Consider the following 7,046-nt stretch of genomic DNA (forward strand, 5'->3'; position numbering starts at 1 on the left):
CAATTAAATGGATGTTATAATTAAATAATCACAAAACTAAACTGTACATTATCCCATAACTCAAAATTACTAATTCAAAACTATCCTCTCTGATTGAGGGGACTCTCTCACTGAAGATTGAAAAGAAGTTTTCTCTTAGGACAGTCACAAAGCACTTTTCGATGGAAGCTTTCCCTCTGTCCGTCTGTCAGTGTGCTTTCTTTTTAGGGGGAGGGAAGAAACAAAGACTGGAAGAAAAGACTATAAAGGAAAGATGCTTTTAATGGCTCTAAAATAAACTCTAAATAAACAGACTCTAAAGTACCAATAGTTAGTTTTCATTCATTCTCTCATACCACTGAAGCCAACAAGTATGAACACTGACAAGCAATGAGAACTTTTATTCAGGTTGGCTTAAACATTAAACCAAATTAGATATCAAGGTGGACTCTGAGATTACAATGGTTTGACTGTATATGACTCAAGTGGTAAAGAAAGTATAAAGTGGGTTATTGTATTTACTGGGCACTACTTGCATCCTGCTAAACTAAGACTAAGGATAGGTTAAGAACTCTACACCAAAAAGAACCTGCATTCTCCGGTGGCTATAACCGCTCATATGGAAGTGTAAGGCTCCTTCTTAACTCTTCTTTTGATTATATCTTTCAATTGAAAAGAAAAGTTAAAATGAGCATAGGTGTAACTAACTTACATATTAATAGCTTCTCAAAGTGTAGTTTTATTTTGTGAAACAAATGAAAATAAATTCCCACAGAATTCCTACCTTCCTAACCTACCCGCCACCCCCACCCCCTGTCCCTGGGAATAGTTACTATAGACCCTTCCTATCACTAAAAACTCTATTACAATGACACTTTTCATTTGCACCAGACAGAAATGAGCTAACAAGCATGATGCAAGAGCTTATATGCTCAAACATTTAAACATTTCTATTACTTTGCAGAATTACTGTTACTGAGATTCCCAATCCTTCCAAATACCAACTCCTAGGTTACATGTCCTACATAAGGAATACATGCCCCTTGTAAATAACTCTCTTGAGTTAGCTGACCTTACTTTTACTTGAATTCTACCTAGGGTTCTGGAAAAATAAATTTAATGTAAAAGAAGTTACACTTAATACATCTTAAATATAGTGTCTCATATTTTAAATTTGTATTTGTGTTGTTCCCCTCACCTCCATAACTTCTGTTTCTTAGGGGAGGACGTCTAGTTGGTGGAATTTTCATAACCACACCAAGCTCCATGCTCTCTGAAACCATATAAAAACTGTTCTGCATCAGGTAATATCAAATAAGAATCCTCAAATGACACATTCCCTCTACTTATTATCACCCTGATGTAAGATGTCTTCAGTAATTTTTGTCTTGGATTTAAATAGGCAGTTCTCTGTAAGCCTTCTACATTATGTCTTTGGAAAACAGTACAGCATTCCTTTCTTCCTCTTAGTTGCCCATTACTGAACATGGGCAAAGGCTTCCAATAAGACATTATTCTAAACCTGAAACAAAGAAGATATCTAAATAACTGCAAAATGATAGAATAATTACATTCCCTAGTATTTCCCCCAAACCATCATTTTCTAAGTCTGCTTCTATGAAAAAGAAGCTCGTCGCAACGATACGGGGTGAGGAGAAGCAACACAGAGAAAAAGAGGTTAAAACATTCAAATACAAAACTGCTGTGTGCAACCGTAACAAAGCGTGTGCATTCAAGAGAACATTCGAGAAGTAGTCGGGGCGGTATTAACAATCCTAAGTATTCCAAACAACTAGCCTGGTCATTAGTTTAATTTTCATATCCATCAAAGTAGGAGGCTGCCCCCCAATTCCCACCCCCTATCGCTTTCCACTATTCGTTTCAGCATTTTAATAGACACACACTTGCCTCCCACCAGCGCGTACGGTGTCCGGTTTAAATAGGCTTATCTCTATCCTTAGCCTGTCCTGGAATTATGTCTAAGACTCAGTCCTGGTAGCTTTTAGAATTAGAAATCCAATTGGAAAGTGCTGTTAGTTTGGCGACTCCAAAACCTCTTTTCAAAATTTAGTTCGATCTTCCAACTATCTTTCCAACACATCAAAGATAAACAGTCCACCTTAGTATATAGTTCCTTTGAGTCTGCATTGTAAACACTGATACGGACGTGCTGCCGAACCTGAAAAACTTTCTAAGCTCTCTGCTGAGCCGAAGTGAAAAAGGCAGGGTCTATCAAAATCAACAGCCTAATTAACCCAAAACCTGCATCTCCAAAAGGGTCCCTTTCCCTTTCCACTCGGTTTGCGGTGAGTTAAATAAGTCCTCTCCAACTTTTTCATCCTGATGAAGCTATCGAGTTCAGGAAGCCCCTCACTTTCAAGGCATCCAAGCCCAACTCGGAGAAACAAACGGGAAGCCAGGGGGCCAGTGAGAAGAGGTCCCCAGCCCCTCGCTCCTGCCCTTTCCAAGATCCCCGCGCTTCGGCCAGACCCTCCAGCCTGCGTGTTCTCCTAGAAGATGTCTCATTACATAATCCCCTTTCCTTAGAGTCACCCACAGAGTCACGGGGGCTCAGGCGATCCCCCGTCTCCCACTCCGCCCTTAGGAAGCTCGGCTGAGTGCACCCGGGGAGCGGAGGCCGGCTGTCCCGACTCACCCGGCGCCGCGACCCGGACCCAGGCCCCCTCTTCTCACCCAAGCGGGGCGGGGCCGCGCCTCCACCGCACGCCCCCCGGGTCCCCGCTCAGACCCGGGTCCCCAGCCCCCGCGGGGTCCCCCGTCACAGTCGCTGTTCCAGCCCCTCTCGGGGTCCTCCAACACACCTGCTGTCCCAAGCCCTCTCGGGGTCCCCTTGCCGCTGAGAGCCGCTGTCCTTGCCCATTTCAGGGTACCCTCCCTTGAGAACCACTGTCCTGGCTCCTCTGGGGGTGCCCCTTCAGACCCACTTTTCCAGCCCTTCTGGGGGTCCCCTCCCTTCACACCCGCTCTGTCCCAAGTCCTCTCGGGGTCTCCCTCTCAGACACGCGGGGCCGGCCCCTCTGGGGATCTCCTCTCCACAGTCCAGACTGTCAAACCCACTCCCGGAACTCCCCTCACTCGGGTCCTCGCCGACCCCACTCCGCCCTGGGTCCCCTCGCCCCGACTCATTCTGTCACCTCTCCGCGCCCCGGTGCTCTCACCTCAGACCTGCTGTCACCACCCCGGGCCCGGCGTCGCCGCCGCCGCTTCCTCTCCCACACTTGTTACCGAGTCGCTCTTCTGCCGCTTGTTCCCCGGTGGATCCTCGGGTCCAGTCGTTGAGTGTCGGGTCCGGCCGCGCGGAACCTCCGCCCGCGGTCTCCGCGTCGGGTCCCACTCTCTCACGCAGGTCCCCACAGCCGCCGCCGCCACCACCGGGAGCCACACGGACCCTCCCGCGGCCGCCGCTGCTGCTGTCCGAGGTGCGGCTCCTGCCAGGGGTGGCCAATCGCACCCGATTGCGCCGAGCGCGCTCCGCCCCGCCGTCCCAGCCCGCCCGCCCCCTGCCCCCGACCACGCCCCCAGACAGGCTCCGATAGGCTCTCTACTGACCTTCCCTGATCGTGGGGCGCAGACCTGGGGCCGGATATAGGTACTTGATTGGAGGTGCCTGGGACACCGAGCTGTCGATGGCGCCCAAGGATTGGCGAAGTTGAAGGTGGGCGGTGCGGGACGGGGCGGGGTTTCCTCAGATGCGGAAGAGCTTGCAACTTCAGTTATCCACTGGCCCGCCTCGGGTGCGGTCTGCCTTGTTTGTGCTGAGTTGGGGTCAAAGTTCATGGCACTCCCCACTGAGCCTTTACTTTTCTTGGGAGACTCCCAGAGGCCGAGGCCCTCTGGGACTCCCTGGGACCACCATGTTAGAGCCTTTGAGGCCCCCATTCCCCCGTTAGACCTGGCACAGCTTTCTAAGTAATTCTACCACAAATTAATAATGGCATTTATTTACTCAGGACTTGTAAATTTCCTGGATTTAAAGTCTTTTATATCTTTGGCAAGGGAGTTGCCCTTACTTGCACTGCGTTCTAGAGACGTTAGTTTGATGCTGTTGGGGGAAAAAAATCTATGTACTAGATGCATACTCAGCACACAGGCACTCAACACTGACGGGGCACATATTGATAGGTACAAGGACAAAACTTAAGAAATACTCACTTTGTGGGTTATGATAATCATTTTGACAAGTAGGAACAGGAACTGTGTGGTAGGGGAACCCTTGTTAGCTTTAGCAAGGCTTCAGTAAGCCTGTTCAACATATTCTTTTTCAGGGCCACAGGAAATGATTTTAATGATTTTGTGGGAACTAGTGGCCAAAGTATAATGAACTTTGACCCAAGTGCAACTCGTGATAACCAGAGACCCATCTTGATCCAAGCTGCAAGATGGAGCTTGCCAGGGGAGAAAGTGCATGGTGTTAACTCGGAGCCATTCTTTATATATTTTTTGTGAAACTGGATATGTTGATTAAATCAATACTGGAAACTGAAAACTGCTACCTTCACCCCTAAATCCTAAAGTTTATGAACTTTGTGAAGACATTGTTTCACTTCAGGAACACAGTTTGTTCCTAAGCATTGTCAGATGTATGCAGGACTTAGCTCTTAGAAAACTTTCCATCATTAACTCTTTTTTAACTCCTGCTAACAAAATTTGTGTTCTAAACACTATTCATGTTTTTCCTAGTGTTTTAAAATCATACCCATTCCAATTAAGATGCTCCCCTTTAAGATTTGAGTGTTAGGGTATGTAGAGAGGGCCTGTAGAAGAGTGCTGGCAGTACTTCCTCTAAAATGAATTTGGATGTAGATGTCTCCTGAGCGATGTGACTGAGTGCCATTTTGGGAAGGGATGTAGAGTGATTTTAAGGTGGTAAAAAGGGTACTTGGTTTTAAGGGAACTTGATTTTTACAGACTGTCCAAAATCATATTAGACAACTATAAAAGTTGGGTAAGACTAAAGTCATGAGAGAATTTTTTTGACTAGGTCCTCATCCTTTACTGAGTGTTGATGCTACCAGTTGCAATATGGACAGAAGAAATGGGGTAGATTTTCACAACGCAAGTATTCAGTTCTGTCTAGTCATATAAAAAAATGCATGATCATTAACAGATGTTATTTGCAGCCAAGAAGACAAGATGTGGGACTTCCCTGGTGGCGCAGTGGATAAGACTCCATGCTCACAAGGAGGGGGCCCAGGTTCGATCCCTGGTCAGGGAACTAGATCCCTGGTCAGGGAACTAGATCCCTGGTCAGGGAACTAGATCCCACGTGCATGCTGCAACTAAGAGTTCACATGCCACAACTAAGGAGCCCATGTGCCGCAACTAAGACCCTGTGCAACCAAATAAATAAATGAATATTTTTTAAAAAGAAGACAAAATGTTAGCAAGATAAAAATGCCAGTGTCTTGAAAGGAAACCAATTAGCAATGATATCAACTCTTTTTTAAAAAAATCGATATATCATTGTATTGATGAACTCTCATTTTTAAAATGTTGGTGCTTGGTTTGGTCTATGATTATTGCTATTGATGGAAACGCAAGTTGGTCAAGATAGTCAATTACAAATAATTTAGACGTGACCTAACAGCATAAAGAAAATAACTTCATCCTTTGGACAAGAGACAGCTTTGAAATTCTAGTTTAAATGTTGACGGTGGACCCACAGGGAGCCATGAGAATGCCTCTTATTTAGCATTGCAGCATTCCATTCTGAAAATTCTTGAGTTTTGTTGGGAGGAAGAATCCCTCACAAGTACAGGCAAGATTTTAATTACAACAAGGTAGAAAATAACAAATGTTAAAATAAACGGGATGAGAATATATTTTTACACTTTGAGGAGACTCTGTGGGGGCCAATTCAGAGATAAATTTGGTCACAAAGGATCTGAGAAGGAGAATACTGGGTTCCAGTCTGGCTTTTACATCTGTGTTCAAGTTTACTGTTTGTACGTTACTTTTTTTTTTCTATGGAGACTTGGGTGCAACGTAAAGAGTAGGGTTACTTTGGACAAACCATTAACCATCCCTTTTCTTGCTACACACACCAAGACAAAGGACATCCTCAATTTGTTCATTAAGCAAAGCTTATAACACCGTGTCCCCTTCTACTCAGAGATAATCACACAAATTAATTCATGCAGATATTCAACTCTCTTGTTTTCCAAGTTACCAGCTAGCACCTTCCTTTCCTGAGCCTAATTAACTTTCTGCAGGCAAATGTTCCACTTGCTCAGTTGAGAGTTGGTTAGCAAGTTATTGGATTGGGGAAAACCACCTTTTAAAAAATTTATATTCTGAGAAATATGAGGCAGCTGTACTGTAGAGGACCTGGGTCTGAGAGTCTAAACAAGGCAGCCTGGACGCCTTTTTTTTTTTTTAAAGGCAATTGACAGCTCTTTTCTTATCTGTAAAGTCGGGATAATACCGTATTGAACAAACCTACACAAAAAGAAAGGACTCCCACCGACTGGGAAAATACAGTTTTACTGACCCCAGGATGGAATATTAGCATTCTCGTTTTTATTTTAGTTCTTAATAAAGCTCTAATCAGTCAGGGGAGGAGCCACGCTCCTTTTCTTCGGGATGATTACACGAACTCTAAATGTCTAGGTTTCCCGACCTATAAATGGGATGGTTCATGTCGTTCACCTGTTTAAATTAAAGAGACCACCTCCACCTGCCAAGAGCCCTTCAAATCTTCTGCCTCACAAGTCCCTTAAAAAAAAAAAAAAAACTCTTTAGTTTTGGCTCCAGGCGACGCCTAGCGGCTGTTTTCGGAAGTGGCCTCTGAGCTTCGGGGTCCTTGCCGCGGTTGGGCCTACCCAAGGATTTGCCTAACTCCAGAGAGCCGTCTCCGCCTTTCTCCACTACCCGTTGAGGATTTTAAAGACGGCGATGAAGGAGATGGGGTTAAGGCGAAGGGGGCGTCAGGCGGCCTCTCTACTCCCTCTAGGATAGCAGAGTCAGGCGGTCCTCGGGCAGCTCCCGACCCGGAAGTCGCCGCCGGCGCGAGGTCCCCGTTGCCGAGAGCGAGCGCGCGGGGCGGA

The 7,046-nt window shown here is 45.8% G+C and overlaps 1 protein-coding gene across 2 annotated transcripts in view; it reads right to left on the minus strand.

Moving 5' to 3' along the window:
• TAOK3 (TAO kinase 3) overlaps positions 1–3,424 on the minus strand; it is a 187,376-nt gene extending 183,952 nt beyond the window's left edge. For both annotated transcript variants that reach the window (XM_030860399.2, XM_030860400.2), the window contains exon 1: positions 3,159–3,424. The gene's annotated coding sequence lies outside the window, so the exon portion shown is untranslated. The remainder of the gene's footprint in view (positions 1–3,158) is intronic.
• Positions 3,425–7,046: the final 3,622 nt, after the last annotated feature.

This window comes from Globicephala melas, chromosome 13, assembly GCF_963455315.2.
Source record: "Globicephala melas chromosome 13, mGloMel1.2, whole genome shotgun sequence".
NCBI lineage: Eukaryota > Metazoa > Chordata > Mammalia > Artiodactyla > Delphinidae > Globicephala > Globicephala melas.